The 13,815-nt window shown below is 45.7% G+C and overlaps 1 protein-coding gene across 9 annotated transcripts in view; it reads left to right on the plus strand.

Annotated features, from left to right (window-relative positions):
- The first annotated feature begins 12 nt into the window (after positions 1 to 12).
- Positions 13 to 13,815, plus strand: part of ARMH1 (armadillo like helical domain containing 1) — a 52,489-nt gene continuing 38,686 nt past the window's right edge. For 3 of the 9 annotated variants that reach the window (XM_059135547.1, XM_059135540.1, XM_059135548.1), the window contains exons 1-2: positions 13 to 161; positions 13,113 to 13,237. The gene's annotated coding sequence lies outside the window, so the exon portion shown is untranslated. The other 6 variants (XM_059135542.1, XM_059135543.1, XM_059135541.1 and 3 more) reach the window with 6 other exon arrangements.

Raw genomic sequence — 13,815 nt, forward strand, 5'->3', positions numbered from 1 at the left:
CTCTCTCCGAGCCTCTCGCTGCACCCCACAGCTCGGCCCTAGCAACCATTCCCCGCCCCGTTCCAGCCGTGCTTCACAGCCATTGGCTGACTCGCGTGATCTGGGTCAGGTATTGGTCAACCGGGACGCCTCTCGGGAAGAGTTCCCACCCTCCCGTGTAGGTAAGAGGGTCTGCGGGAGATTTGCGGTGTTCTGGAAATGGGAAGGTCTCCCTTCCCCGCCTTGTCTTATCTACGGGGTGGACGGCAGTGCCCTTTGGTTTACGCCATCTCCTACCTCTACCGTCCTTTACCAGACGCAGCTCCGAGGGCTGGAGGTAGAAAACCGTACAAAACGGCCTAGGGGACGCGTGCCAGCCCATCCTCCATCCAGTGGGTTGAGGAATATTTTGGCTGGTGGGGTGAGTGGTAGGCAGGGGAGTGGTGTCTTCAAAATGTTCTGTCCGTTGGGGACATAAAGGGGCTAGAGAGTACAGTTTTCTTGAATTTATCTATGTATTTAACAAATATTTACTAAACTCCTATTATGTAGGTGAGCTCTAGTGAAGATTACGCTTTTGGTCTTGACTTCAGTAAGTCCTAAAAGGAGAGGGAGAGAAACCATACATGAACCAACTCTGTGTGAGGGATAAATACTACAGAAGAATAGACCCTAAAGGGGATATGTCTTGAGCTGGGCCTTGAAAGACTCGTGGGGATATGGAGGACAAAGGACTCCTTGCAGGAGCTCAACGAGGGGAAACTGAGAGATGGGTGCCAGAAATTTTGAGCATCTTCTGGCCAGTGGAGATACTAATGTGAGAGTAAACTTGGAAGAACAGTTAGGATCTTGGAGGGTCTTTGGTGTCAAACTCAGCTTGACAATCTCCAATCCTGGAGGGTCTTTGATGTCAAGTCAGCTTTGAGCTTATGGGTAGATGATAAAAATTTTCCAGTGTATTTTATACCTGTGAGCACAAGAGCTCAGACTTTATCCTGAGGACAATGGAGAGTCATTGAAGTACTTTAAGCAAAGGAATAATGATCAGATTTGCATTTTAGAGGGATCAATGGAAAGAATGGATTGAGGATTGGGAGAAGGAAGGAGACTAGTTAGGAAGTTGTTTCAGTAATGGGGAAAGGTTATGATGGCCTAAGGAATGGAGAAGTAGCAGGAATGAAGAGGCGGAGATGGATTCCTTAGATACTTATGAGCTAAAAAGAACTGGACTGGGTGCCTGGTGGGGCAAGTAGGAGAAATGAAGAATGACTTCTAAATTCCTGTATTAAGCAAACAGAAAGAAGAGGTAGCAGGGTTTTTAGGAGAGGGTAAGTTCTGGGTCTGATGAGTCTGAGATAACAAGTGGGACACATCCAAGTGGAAGTGTCCCAAGAGGTTGGAATATGCCTGATTGGTGCTTGCAAGATAAGCCTAAACTGGAAATAGAAATGTGGTCTGTAGTGCCTTATAGACATCAGCCACACCAGTGGATGGATTTGTTGGGCTTCCCAGAAAGTATAAATAGGAGTAAGAATAGAAGAAGGCCTACAAGAGAGCCCTGAGAGGGGCGCCTGGGTGGCTCAGTCAGTTAAGCATCTGCCTTTGGCTCAAGTCATGATCCCGGGGTCCTGGGATTGAGCCCCGCATCGGGCTCCCTGCTTGATGGGAAGCCTGCTTTTCCCTCTCCCACTCCCCCCGCTTGTGTTCCCTCTCTCACTGTCTCTCTGTCAAATAAATAAATAAAATATTTTAAAAAAAGAAAAAAGAAAGAAAGAGCCCTGAGAAGCCCCCTAGTCTGAGGATCTGCAAAGGAAGGATGAACCTGCAAAGTTAATTGAGATGAAATGTCCAGAATTGTAAGGTAGTCAGTGGTAGAACGTGGTGTTTCAGAAGCCACAGCAGGAAAGTATTGAAGGCTGATGACTAATCAAGTAAAATAAGGTCTGAAAAAGAATCCGGTGGATTTAGAAACAAGGAAGTTGTTGGTGACCTTTTAAATGCAGTTTCGGTGAAGCCATGGGAACAGAGGTCAAATTACAGTGAATTGAGAAGCAGGTGAGAAGGTAAAAACTGTACAGTACACTTTTGAGACATTTAGCTCTTCCCAAGAAAAAAGGAGAAGGCAATTGCTGGAAGGAGACAAAAGTTTTTATTCAGATGAGAGAAGTGCTGTTAGCATGGACCCAGCAAAAGGGAAAAAGGATAAAATGACAGAGAAAAGGCAATAGCTGAGAGAGTAGCACCCCCAGAAAAGGAATAAGGTGGAGAAATTCACCTAGAAAAGCGGAGGGACACTTGTATTGTGACAAAAAGGAAGCATGTGAGATCTGCATATTGGTAGGTTTGGTGGCAGGAAGTTGAGGAAATTCTTGTTTGGCGGTTTCTATTTTCTCTGTGCAATGTGGGCATGATATCAGCCAGTGAGAGTGGGATTGGAGATGGTGTGCAAGGTCTGAGAAGAGCAGAGAAGGACTGAACTAGCCTCGGTGAGTGAAGAACAGGAGCACCGTGACAGCGTGCAGATTTCTGGGCAGCTATGAGGTTGGGGACCATTGGATGTCACAGCAGCGGTCTGCATGGTTGTGTGGGAGGTATTTCCCCCCCCCAACAGTATTCAGGCATCTAGCAGTGGGTGCAGAGAGCTTAGTTGAATCTATCCAGGTTTGGGTTTCATCAGGCAGATGAAATGGACGGACAAAGGACAAGGAAGTGGATGATCCTGGCAAAAGGTTGAGATGATGTAGCTTAGAACCTAAGCTGCCTAAGAGGGTATAAAAAAGTGTTTTGTAGTGGGGTCCCAATGAAGTCAGGCAAACACCTATCTAGGAAGAGTTTAATGAAAGTAGTGTGATCAGAAAGTGGAATAATGGGGCACCTGAGTGGCTCAGCGGATTTAGCCTCTGTCTTTGACTCAGGTCATGATCTCAGGGTCCTGGGATCGAGCCCCACATCAGGCTCCCTGCTCAGTGGGGAGCCTGCTTCCTTCTCTCTCTCTGCCTGCCTCTCTGCCTACTTATGATCTCTGTCTGTCAAATAAATGAGTAAAATCTTAAAAAAAAAAAAAAAAGTGGAATAATGAAGTTTGAGTAGTCCCATGTGATGGCTAGGCCCAGGGTGTAGCCATGGGATTGGGCGGCTGGAGTGAAATACAGGAGAGTCAAGATGTTGATATGGCCAGCCCCTCTAGATGATGGCAGGATTTGAGGATGGAAAAGGATGCTTGTGAGCCAGGTACCAAAGCCCTGGATGAATTAAGTATGTTGTTCTGGAGTCTGTATGCGATGATATGAATATGAGGTGGGGTAATGGTCAATAGAGCAGAGTGGCGTGAGCCTCAAAGTAGTAAGGGTTTTTACAGGAAAGAAGTGGAAGAAGGAACTGGGTTGGGCTTTGATGAGCAGACACAACCCCCACCCCCACTGCCAGTCCTGAGAACTTTGGGGCATAAGAGTATAAGCATCCTTGGGGCGCCTGGGTGGCTCAGTGGGTTAAGCCTCTGCCTTCAGCTCAGGTCATGATCTCAGGGTCCTGGGATCGAACCCCGCATTGGGCTCTCTGCTCAGCGGGAAGCCTGCTTCCTCCTCTCTCTCTCTCTGCCTGCCTCTCTGCCTACTTGTGATCTCTGTCTGTCAAATAAATTAAAAAAAAAAAAAAAAAAAAAAAAAGAGTATAAGCAACCTCCACCAGGGAGGGCTCTGTGTAAGTGGCGCGTGGTGTAGAGCCAACTTTGGGGGCAGGCGGAGAGGAGGCAGAGCAGCTGTGGAGAAGCTAAGGGTGGAGGAGCCTGCTGGTGGGGAACAAAGGCTCTTGAGGGCAGAGTAAGAAGGCTGAGAAGGGAAGAAGGGTAGGAAATCAGGTCAGGGAGGGTGAAGCACAGAGCAGTGCAGGGCTGAGGAGAATGTGGGTAGAAAGGTGATGGTTGACCTAGAGAGTTAACGTTTTGTGGGGAGACCGCAGAAGTGATCTGAGAGGAAAAGTGGGGTCTGGGTAGAGAGTGAGGTAGGTCTGAGGAGACGATGAAGGCAGAGGGCATTGTCAGAGGAAGGTGGGGGGAAAGGTGGTCTCTGGGGAGAGGATGGAGGGAAAGGCAACTGAGGAAAAAATGGGGCACCTGGAGTCTGTAGGGAAGTGATGGGTAGCTAGAAGGATCTCAGAAGGTACGAGGGGGGAAGCAGAAGGAAGGGAATCTATGAGAAGAAAGTGACCATTTGTAGCATATATACCCTGAGGGCAGAAGTAAAGGCCAGGACACCCTGTCACTGAGCCTGAGGTCAGAAGGAAAATGTTTCTTTCCCTGTCTCTCTTTCCACACGTGGAGCCGAGAGTGAGGAGTTGGGGTGAGAGCCCGAAGAGAAGGCCTCTGTCCTGTTCTGCAGGTGGAGCCTGCAGGAACAGGGGACAGTGACGGCCTTGTCTCTGAGGCCATCCGGGGACAGGGAGCCAGGCTGGCAGCCTGTGCCCTGGAGGCTTCTTGCTTTTAGAAATGTGTCTTTGATTTAGGGGAAAAAAGCCCTCTGAGAAATTTTATTTAGAAACGAGATCAGGTGACCTTTTGGTTTTTAATACCTCTTCTCGCTTGTCACTAAAGACTTTTGACTTTAGTACAATAGCCAGGGTTTTTGAGATTTTGTGATTTTAGTTTCCCTGCGTGAGGAAGAGCCATTTGTCTGCTATAGAAATGATTTATGGATGAGTCCAGATTTATTCATCACCTTTGAAAATGGAGAGGAAATTAAAAACAAAGAGTCCACTCTGGGCTGAAGACAAAGTAGGTTTGTGGTCCTTGTAGAAGACTTTGCCAAGGTTAAAAGGCCACAAACAAACCAATTTGGACCACGGTTCCTAATCCAGATTTTAATTTCATGTGCTTTGATTTTTCAGGCCATTTTCTCTCCAAGGTAAAATAATGACTATTTTAATTGGCTGCCACTTACGAGAGAGATTCCAATAAGCATGATGGCATACGTGTATTTTTCTCAGGCATTCCGTGTGTGCTCCAGTCCTTATGATCAAGCTGGTGAGGCCGACTTTTACTGCATGCTACATCCCATGATCAGTTGACTATAAATTAAATCTCCTTTTCCAAAAGCCATTTTCCATTAGTGCTAATTTGTTTGCTTCTCATTTCCACTGATCATTAGAGTCTCTGGTTGTGAGCACCAAATTGGAAATAATTTCCTTGACATTTCAAAAAAAATTTCCCTCCTTCTTGAACGCCATTTGGCTGCAGCTAAAGAACATTATGGTTTGCAGAGGAACAGTTCACTCCAATTACAATTTAACTGACCGTTCATGGCACTGAATGCCTGTCCTTAGTGTCCAGAGATGACACTATTGCTGACATTGCTATTTTCTGTCATAGCTGTAAAATGCCTCATAGACTTTGCACCGGCCTTCTTGGATGGAGATTCTGCCACTGCACATGGCGGCTTTGGGAAGTTGGTAGTTTTATGGACCTACGTATCATGGACATTCAGATATAACCATCCAAACAGGAGCTGGCTGATTCCTTCATCCAGTCACTCATCATGCGTTTATTAAACATCTATTTCGTGCCAAGTGTTATGCCAGACCCTGGAAATGCAAGATAGGGAAGACCAACCCCTGCCCTTGAGGAACTCACACTCCAGTGGGATGGAGGGTTAAGTTTTACAGCAGAGTAGGGGAAGAGATGGCATAGGTGGGACCACAGAACCAACAGCCCCCAGTTACCTTGGGGAATCAGCCAAAGGGCAAAAAGGAAGCTGGCCATTCTTGTTGGTAGAGCAACACTGAGATCCACAGGGCCCTGGAAGGGCCCAGTCAGTTGAGACGTGAGATGCGGTTAGCCTGGGCCCAAGTCTGAAGGGCCTCGTGCGCCACACAGTGTTTAGACTTTATCCTGTAGGCCAGTGGGAGAAATTGGGTGGTGAAGAAGGGAGGAAGGATAGAAGCTTGAGGGAAAGGCATTCAAGGAAGGTGTTACTTATGTATTGATTTTGGTTGGTGAAGATTGAGCAGGTGTTTAAAGAGAGTCAGAAAGATGGAAGCTGGAGGGGCAGACTCGTGTACAGGGAAGGGCTGGGTGCTGACCTGGTAGGGTATAGAAGGAAGTGTACCTCGTGGGCCCTATGTACTCTGTGAGGTAGAGAGCCAGTCAGCTGGGCATCCTTGATTCCTCCCCCACTTTCATCCTCCACTGCCAGTCTTCAGGTCCTGCTGCTTCTCCCTTCTCCAGAAATGTGTAGCATTTGTGCTTCTATCCAGCCTTACTGTCACCAGCATCTTTTGCTGAGATTAGGGGAACAGCCTCCTAACTGGTGCCACACTTCCAGCCTTGCCCCCTTATGGTCATCTTTCTACACTGCGGTCAAGAGGATATTTCTAAAGATTTTATTTATTTATTTACTTATTTACTTATTTGACAGACAAAGATCACAAGTAGGCAGAGAGGCAGGCAGAGAAAGAGGGGGAAGCGGGCTCCCTGCTGAACAGGGAGCCCCATGCAGGGCTCGATCCCAGGACCCTGAGATCATGACCTGAGCCGAAGGCAGCGGTCCAACCCACTGAGCCACCCAGGCGCCCCTCTTGGAAGCATCTTGAGGCCAAAGACTATGTTTGTCATGTTAACCAGTCCCACTCAACCGGTGCTTGGCTAGGAGTTGACACCCAGGACATTTGTTTAATTCATTACCCTGTGAGGTTAAGGAAATTAAAATCCTCACTACGAGCACAGTGCGACAGATGTGGAGCACCCATTATGACCCAGGGATGATGCTAGCCCCCCAGATTGCAAAGATGGAAACTGTGGTTGTTGAAACTGCCTGGCCACATTTAGGGGAGCAGGAAGACAGGGGTGCCCAAACCATCGTGAGCCTGAGAGAGAGGCCTGTAAATGAGCACCAAGGTGCGGCAGAGGTGGGAGGACAGGAGGCTTGAGCTAGAGAAAAAGAAATGATTTGACATGGGGAATTTAGAAATCAGTTTGTGAAGCCTGGGAAAGCTGGCAGCCACCTTTTAATTCCCACTGGAAGCAGTGACAAGGGACGGGGGCCGGAGGTGTGGGGATTGCAGTGAACAGAGGTCAGATTTCAGTTGTAGACAGAAGTTCTCAGGGCTGAGATGTTTGAAACTCTATCTTGAGGGTAATGAGGAAGAGCTGAAGAGTCTGAAGCAGGGAAGTATGTCAAATTTGCATTTTTTAAAGATTTATTTATTTGAGAAAACAAACAAGCGCGCGCACTTGCGCAAACATTGGGAAGGGACAGCCTGAGGGAGAGAATCTCAAGCAGACTCCCGACTGAGCACAGAACCTGACATGGGGCTCCATCCCAGGACACTGAGATCATGACCTGAGCCAAAAATCAAGAGTCAAATGCTTAACCAATTGAGCCACCCAGGTACCCCAGGGACTTTGGATTTGAAGAGTGTGTGAAATATAAGGAGGAAGACTTCCACTGGTTCTTCAGATACAGGCATCTGGACCTCAGGAGGAAGGCCCAGGCTGACAGTATGGGTTTGGGAGTTCTGAGGCCTGCACTATAATACAAAAGGGTGGGAGTGAAAATTATGAAGTGTGAGAAGACAACTGAGAATAGAACGGAGCTGCAAAGGAGCCTGAAGAGAATCCAGTGAGGGACAGAACCAGGAGAGAGTGAGGTCAGGAGAGAAATGTTCAGAGAGTCATCCACAATCCATCAGAGGCCAAGCAAGATGGGTCTGCAAGTTAGCCACAGAATCTGACAACAGAGGTTATTGGTGACGTTTTGGAACACAGGGGAGAGGAGAATCACTGCTTTGGGTTTTATGGAGAAAGCCTGCACTTTGGAGTTTTACACAATCTGAGTGCAGTTTCTGTTTCCACCCCTGTTTAGCCGTGAGACCTTCAATAAATGAGCAAACCTCCCTAAACCTTGGTTTTTACATCTGAAAACTGGGGATAATTATAACTACCTCCTCGGGAACTTAAGAAGATTAAACAAATAATGTCCATAAAATATATTCTATGTGACTAACTCTTAGAAACACTAAAAAACATTAGTTTCTTCTGCCATCATTCCATCTGTCCTCCCTGCACTATTAAAGACACATAATGTGTCCCCTTCTATTTGGTAGTCAAAAAGAAGCTCAGATACAAAATTTACCCTAGCAACTCCCTCCTGAAATTGGGACATTTCTTTCCTTTTCCCACTGTTTTCTTCTTCTTAATTCTTTTTAAAATTGTACTTACTGGTTTTTTGGGTTTTGGGGGGAATGGGTTTGTAATCTTCATCAAGTCTTATTTTGTGGATGAAGGACCTAAATGTGAGACAGGAATCCACCAAAATCCTAGAGGAGAACACAGACAAGAACCTCTTTGACTTCAGCCATAGCAACTTCTTGCTAGGCACATCTCCAAAAGTATGGGAAACAAAGGCAAAATTGAATGATTGGGACTCCATCAAGATTAAAAAGCTTTTGCACAGCAAAGGAAACAGTTGACAAAACCAAAAGACAACTGACAGAATGGGAGAAGGTATTTGCAAATGTCTTATCAGATAAAGGGCTAGTATCCAAAATCTATAAGGCACTTATCAAGCTCAACACCCAAAGAACAAATAATCCAGTCAAGAAATGGGCAGAAGACATAAACAGACATTTCTTTTAAGAAGACACACAAATGGCCAACAGACACATGAAAAAGTGCTCAACATGATGTATCAGGGAAATATAAATCAAAACCACAGTGAGATACCACCTCACACTGGTCAGTCAGAAACAGCTAAAATTAACAAGTCAGGAAACAACAGATGTTGGTAAGGATGCGGAGAAAGGGGAACCCTCCTACATTGTTGGAGGGAATACAAGCTCCTGTAGCCACTCTGGAAAACAGTATGGAGGGTTCTCAAGAAGTTAAAAATAGGCCACCTTACAACCCAGCAATTCCATTACTAGGTATTTACGCCAAAGATATAAATGTAGTGATCTGAAGGGGCACCTGCACCCCAATGTTCATAGCAGCAATGTCCACAATAGCCAAACTATGGAAAGAGCCCAGCTGTCCATTGACAGATGAATGGATGAAGAAGATGTGGCATATATATATATATATATATATAATGCAGCCATCAAAAATGAAATCTTGCCACTTGCAATGACGCGGATGGAACCTAGAGGATATTATGCTAAGCGAAATAAGTCAATCAGAAAAAGACAATTATATGATTTCACTTATATGTAGAATTTTAAAAACAAAACAGAGGTGCATAGGGGAAGAGAAGGAAAAATAAGACAAAACCAGAGAGGGAGACAAACCAGAAGAAACTTTGAACTGGTAGGAAACAAACTGAGGGTTGCTGGAGGGGAGGGCGGTGGAGGGGTGGAGCAGGCAACTGGGTACAGGCATTAAGGACATGTGATGCATTGAGCACTGGGTTTTTACGTACAAGCGATAAATCACTGAACTCTGCCTCTGAAACTAATAATACAATATAGGTTAATTGAATTTAAATAAAATTTTTGAAAGTCTTATTTTGAAGAAAAGTTGAAAAAATAAATAAGTGGCTGGAGACTCTTGACTAAACCTAACTGTGATCCTTATCTCTCCTACCTCTCCAAGCCTCCCTGACATAACACTAAAGAAATACAGATAGGCAGGGAGCCTGGGTGGCTCAGTTAGTTAAGCCTCTGACTCTTGGTTTCTGCTCGGGTCATGATCTCAGGGTCATGAAATTGAGGCCCGCTTCAGGCTTAAGTTTGTCTCTCCATCTCTGCCCTCCCCCACCTCTAAAAAAATAAATAAAACCTTAAGAAAATAAAGAAACATAGGGTCACGTGGTTAGCTCAGTCGATTAATTGTCAGCCTTTGGCTGGGGTCATGATCCCAGGGTCCTGATTCTCCCTCTCCCTTCTCCCTACTTGTGTTCTCACTCACTGTCTCTCTCTATATATAAAATAAATAAATCTCTTTTTTTAAAGATTTTATTTTTATTCATTTGACACAGAGAGAAAGAGAGAGAGAGATCACAAGTAGGCAGAGAGGCAGGTAGAGAGAGAGGGGGAAGCAGGCTTCCTGCTGAGCAGAAAGCCCAAAGTAGGGTTCAATCCCAGGACCCTGAGATCATGATCTGAGCCGAAGGCAGAGGTTTAACCCACTGAGCCACCCAGGCACCCCTAAACAAATCTTTTTATTTTTATTATTTTTTTGAGATTTTACTTATTTATTTCACAGACAGAGATAGGCAGAGAGGCAGGCAGAGAGAGAGGGAAACAGGCTCCTATCCCCGCTGAGCAGAGATCCTGATGTGGGGCTCCATCCCAGGACCCCGGGATCATGACCCAAGCCGAAGGCAGAGGCTTTAACCCACTGAACCATACAGGTGCCCCTAAATAAATCTTTTTAAAAAAGAAATACAGAAAGGTATTAAGTCACAAAAGTTCGGAGAAGGAAGCAACACCAGATGAAAGCTGGACAAATATTTGAAAGGTAGAAGGCAAGTGGGAAGGCAAGTGGCTTAAAACATGCTAAGAAATTACAAATTAAGTACCCACAAAGGGAGATTACCAACAAGAAACAAGTCAGTTCACCCATTTAAATCTCTATAAAGCTTAGTGCCTTGGAGACCCGAGTTAGCCCAGGTTAGACATGAGGTAAGGGGCTAAACACAGGGGAACTTGCTGAAGTCAGTATGCAGAGCCCTTTGTCCCCACCCCAGAGCTCCTTTCTCAAAAGCCACATGCCCACTCTAAACTCTCCTGCTGCATAAGGAGGAAGGAAATTGAATTCTGGAGGCCTTCATACTCAGAGATCTCAGGCATAGTTTGAAAGGCAGGGATGAGAAATAGGGGAGAGGGTGCCTGGGTGGCTCAGTGGGTTAAAGCCTCTGCCTTCAGCTCAGGTCATGATCTCAGGGTTCTGGGATCGAATCCCGCATCAGGCTCTCTGCTCAGCAGGAGCCTGCTTTTTCCTCTCTCTCTCTGCCTACTTGTGATCTGTCTGTCATATAAATAAATAAAATATTTTAAAAAAGAAAGAAAAGAAAATGAAATAGGGGAGAAAACTGAGTGATGGCAAGAAACCCTACACCCTGTGTGGTGGCAGCCCTGCTCCTCCCCCACCTCCACTCCCAGGATGCCACATGCCAGGAATCTAGCACCCCCAACCCTCTCACCGCACCCCACCCCTGGAAAGTAGAGAAGTCCTGAAAGACCCCCAGGAGGAAGGAAAAGCCCTCCACTGAGTGACTTTTATGTATTTGTCAATGAAAAGACTAGTCATTGCCTGATAAAGAAATTTCCAAAACCCAAAGGACATAGCACCTGCTCGAAAGAGCCCACCAAGGGCCCAGAACACTAACTGAAAGAGACCTGCAATCAAACATACCATCTCACCATTTCAGAAAAGTGTTTAAAAGCATTGAGAATGAAAAAACAAGCCACGGTCCATAGCACACGAATCAGAATGACGTCAGACTTCTCAACCAGCAGTGCTGGGGAGGCTCAATCCAAGGGAAGTTTACTCCTCACCTGGAATTATATACCCAACCAATATAACATGAGGTCAATATACTTGGAGACTTCCAAGGATACACACGAAAAAGTAATTTTCATTTCTTAGGAAACTACTGAGGAATGTGCTTCGACAAAACAAGAGAACGAACCAAAAAAGAGGAAGAGCTAGGTTCAGGAGATGGGACAGTCAACAGAGAAAACTGGCAAAAGGAAATCCCAGAACAACATTTGTGTGCCAGGTTTAGGAAAGCAAGTGGTCCTGAATGGGGCAGAAAGACTGACGTCTGTGGGAAAGACGTTGCCAGGGAAAAGATGGAACTGATCAGTTAGGGGCTGAACGTTTGGAAAAACAGCTATGTGTTTGGAACATTTGGAAGAAAATCACTCTAGGTACTCAGAAATCTACACAATTGAAAAAAGAAGCAATGATTCATCCAGGGAAAGCCCAACTTGCAAGAGAAAGAAAATGTAATTGTAGTTTACAGCTTGAGTGAACAGTGTTTGTCTACCTGGCCAATAATGTAAACACTAACTATCAATTTAACTATAAATTATGGAAAACTATATTGTGAGGATAAGGGGAGAAAAAATGGAAGTGAGCCTGCGATGAGAAACTAATTGCTCAAGGGCTAGGGCAAGACGTAAATACAGCCTAAAGCAGGTTAAGTAAAGTAAGGATAATCTGGGGCTGTCATAACAAAGCACGACAGACTTGGGGGTGGGGTGGCCTTAAACAACAGAAGCTAGTTATCTCAAGGTCTGGAGGTTCTGATCAAGGTGTCTGAGATCAAAGGATTGCAGGACTGGTTTCTTCTGAGGCTCCTCTCCTTGGCTTCCTGAGTCTGACTCCAGATCTCATGTTCATCCCTTGTACCACAAGATCGGAGTCTCCCCCAGGGCCCTGGCAGTGCCCCATCTCCCCGTCTCCCACTGTACCTCACACAGTGCCACATGACGGGCCTGTGCTGCAAGTTCAGGGGCCTCACTGTGACTTCTCAAGCTGCCATCTGTGGTTTCCTTTCCCCGTTAAGGAAAGGGTAAGATAGGGTGCCTGGGTGGCTCAGTGGGTTAAGCCGCTGCCTTCGGCTCAGGTCATGATCTCAGGGTCCTGGGATTGAGTCCCGCATCGGGCTTTCTGCTCGGCAGGGAGCCTGCTTTTCTCTCTCTCTCTCTCTCTCTCTCTCTGCCTGCCTGTCCATCTACTTGTGATCTCTCTCTCTCTGTCAAATAAATAAATAAATCTTTAAAAAAAAAAAAAAAGGAAAGGGTAAGATAGGGAAGATCCAAGGAAATGTCAGAGGCCATAATGGGGAGCGCCCAGCTGGAAGTTTCCCACCCTCCATGTCCCAGAATCGCTGGGTGTGTCTCTGATGGGCTTCAAATTTTGATCCTAGAAAGAGCCCACCAACGGCAGCAGGGGGTAGAGGGTGGGGGACAGCTGGGTGGGCACAGGGTGCTTCCCTGCCTTATAAAGCTAATGGTGGTGTTTCAACTCCTCTTCCCTTGGGTCCAGAACAACCACTCATCCCCATTTTCTTGAGGACGGTTTGGCTGTTGAAGGTGGCCACTGCCTCTGAAAGTTATTCTCAGACTTAGGGCTATAATGTCATTCGCAATGATTGATGTTTGATCCTAGGAGGGATTTTGGTCATTTTTGTGTTTAGGTAGATCCACCGTCATTCACCTGGCTGTTAAGGCTGACAGGATTTCGTAGCTGTCTCCATCCCCAAGGCTACGTGGACGCCCTTCCCAGGAGCACATACCCAGTGTCCTCTGGGGACTAGTGGAGGTTGGTGTGTATGTATGTCTGTCTCCGTGAGCCTCAGATTATTGCTTCCTAATAAAATTCTGATAGCTGGGCCCCATCAATATCTCAAATACATGTGAGGAAACGTTAATTTAGAATCAATTTTAGGATGTTTCAGACTGTAAAGTCCTTTTAACTAGATCTCTGGCGAAGATGTAGAAGCACTTTATGGGACTGTAAATTTCATGTTGAACAGTCTTCGTGAAATACACATCTCCCCTACACACAAGCTGTTCTCTCCATATCAATCATGGCCCCTGCAAGTAATGTTTCACAAATATTCTGTAAATCACAGAAAACCCCATGATAATGTGAAATATGACTTTCACTTGTCTGTTAGACAAAAGAATCACACATGCCTCTCTCCCATCAGCACTAACATTTGTTATGGATAATAACACTTTCAATCACAACTATTTTTGGAAAACGGGTTTATTTTAAACCTTCCCTCCCCCACTGAAAACACTCTCCCAAGGACACAGACTCCTACAAACCACAGCCCATTAATCCAACTATGGAATGGAAACTTTTTCTTCTTACTAACTTTTTTTTTTTTAAGT

The sequence above is a fragment of the Mustela lutreola genome, chromosome 10 (assembly GCF_030435805.1).
Source record: "Mustela lutreola isolate mMusLut2 chromosome 10, mMusLut2.pri, whole genome shotgun sequence".
Classification (NCBI taxonomy): Eukaryota; Metazoa; Chordata; class Mammalia; order Carnivora; family Mustelidae; genus Mustela; species Mustela lutreola.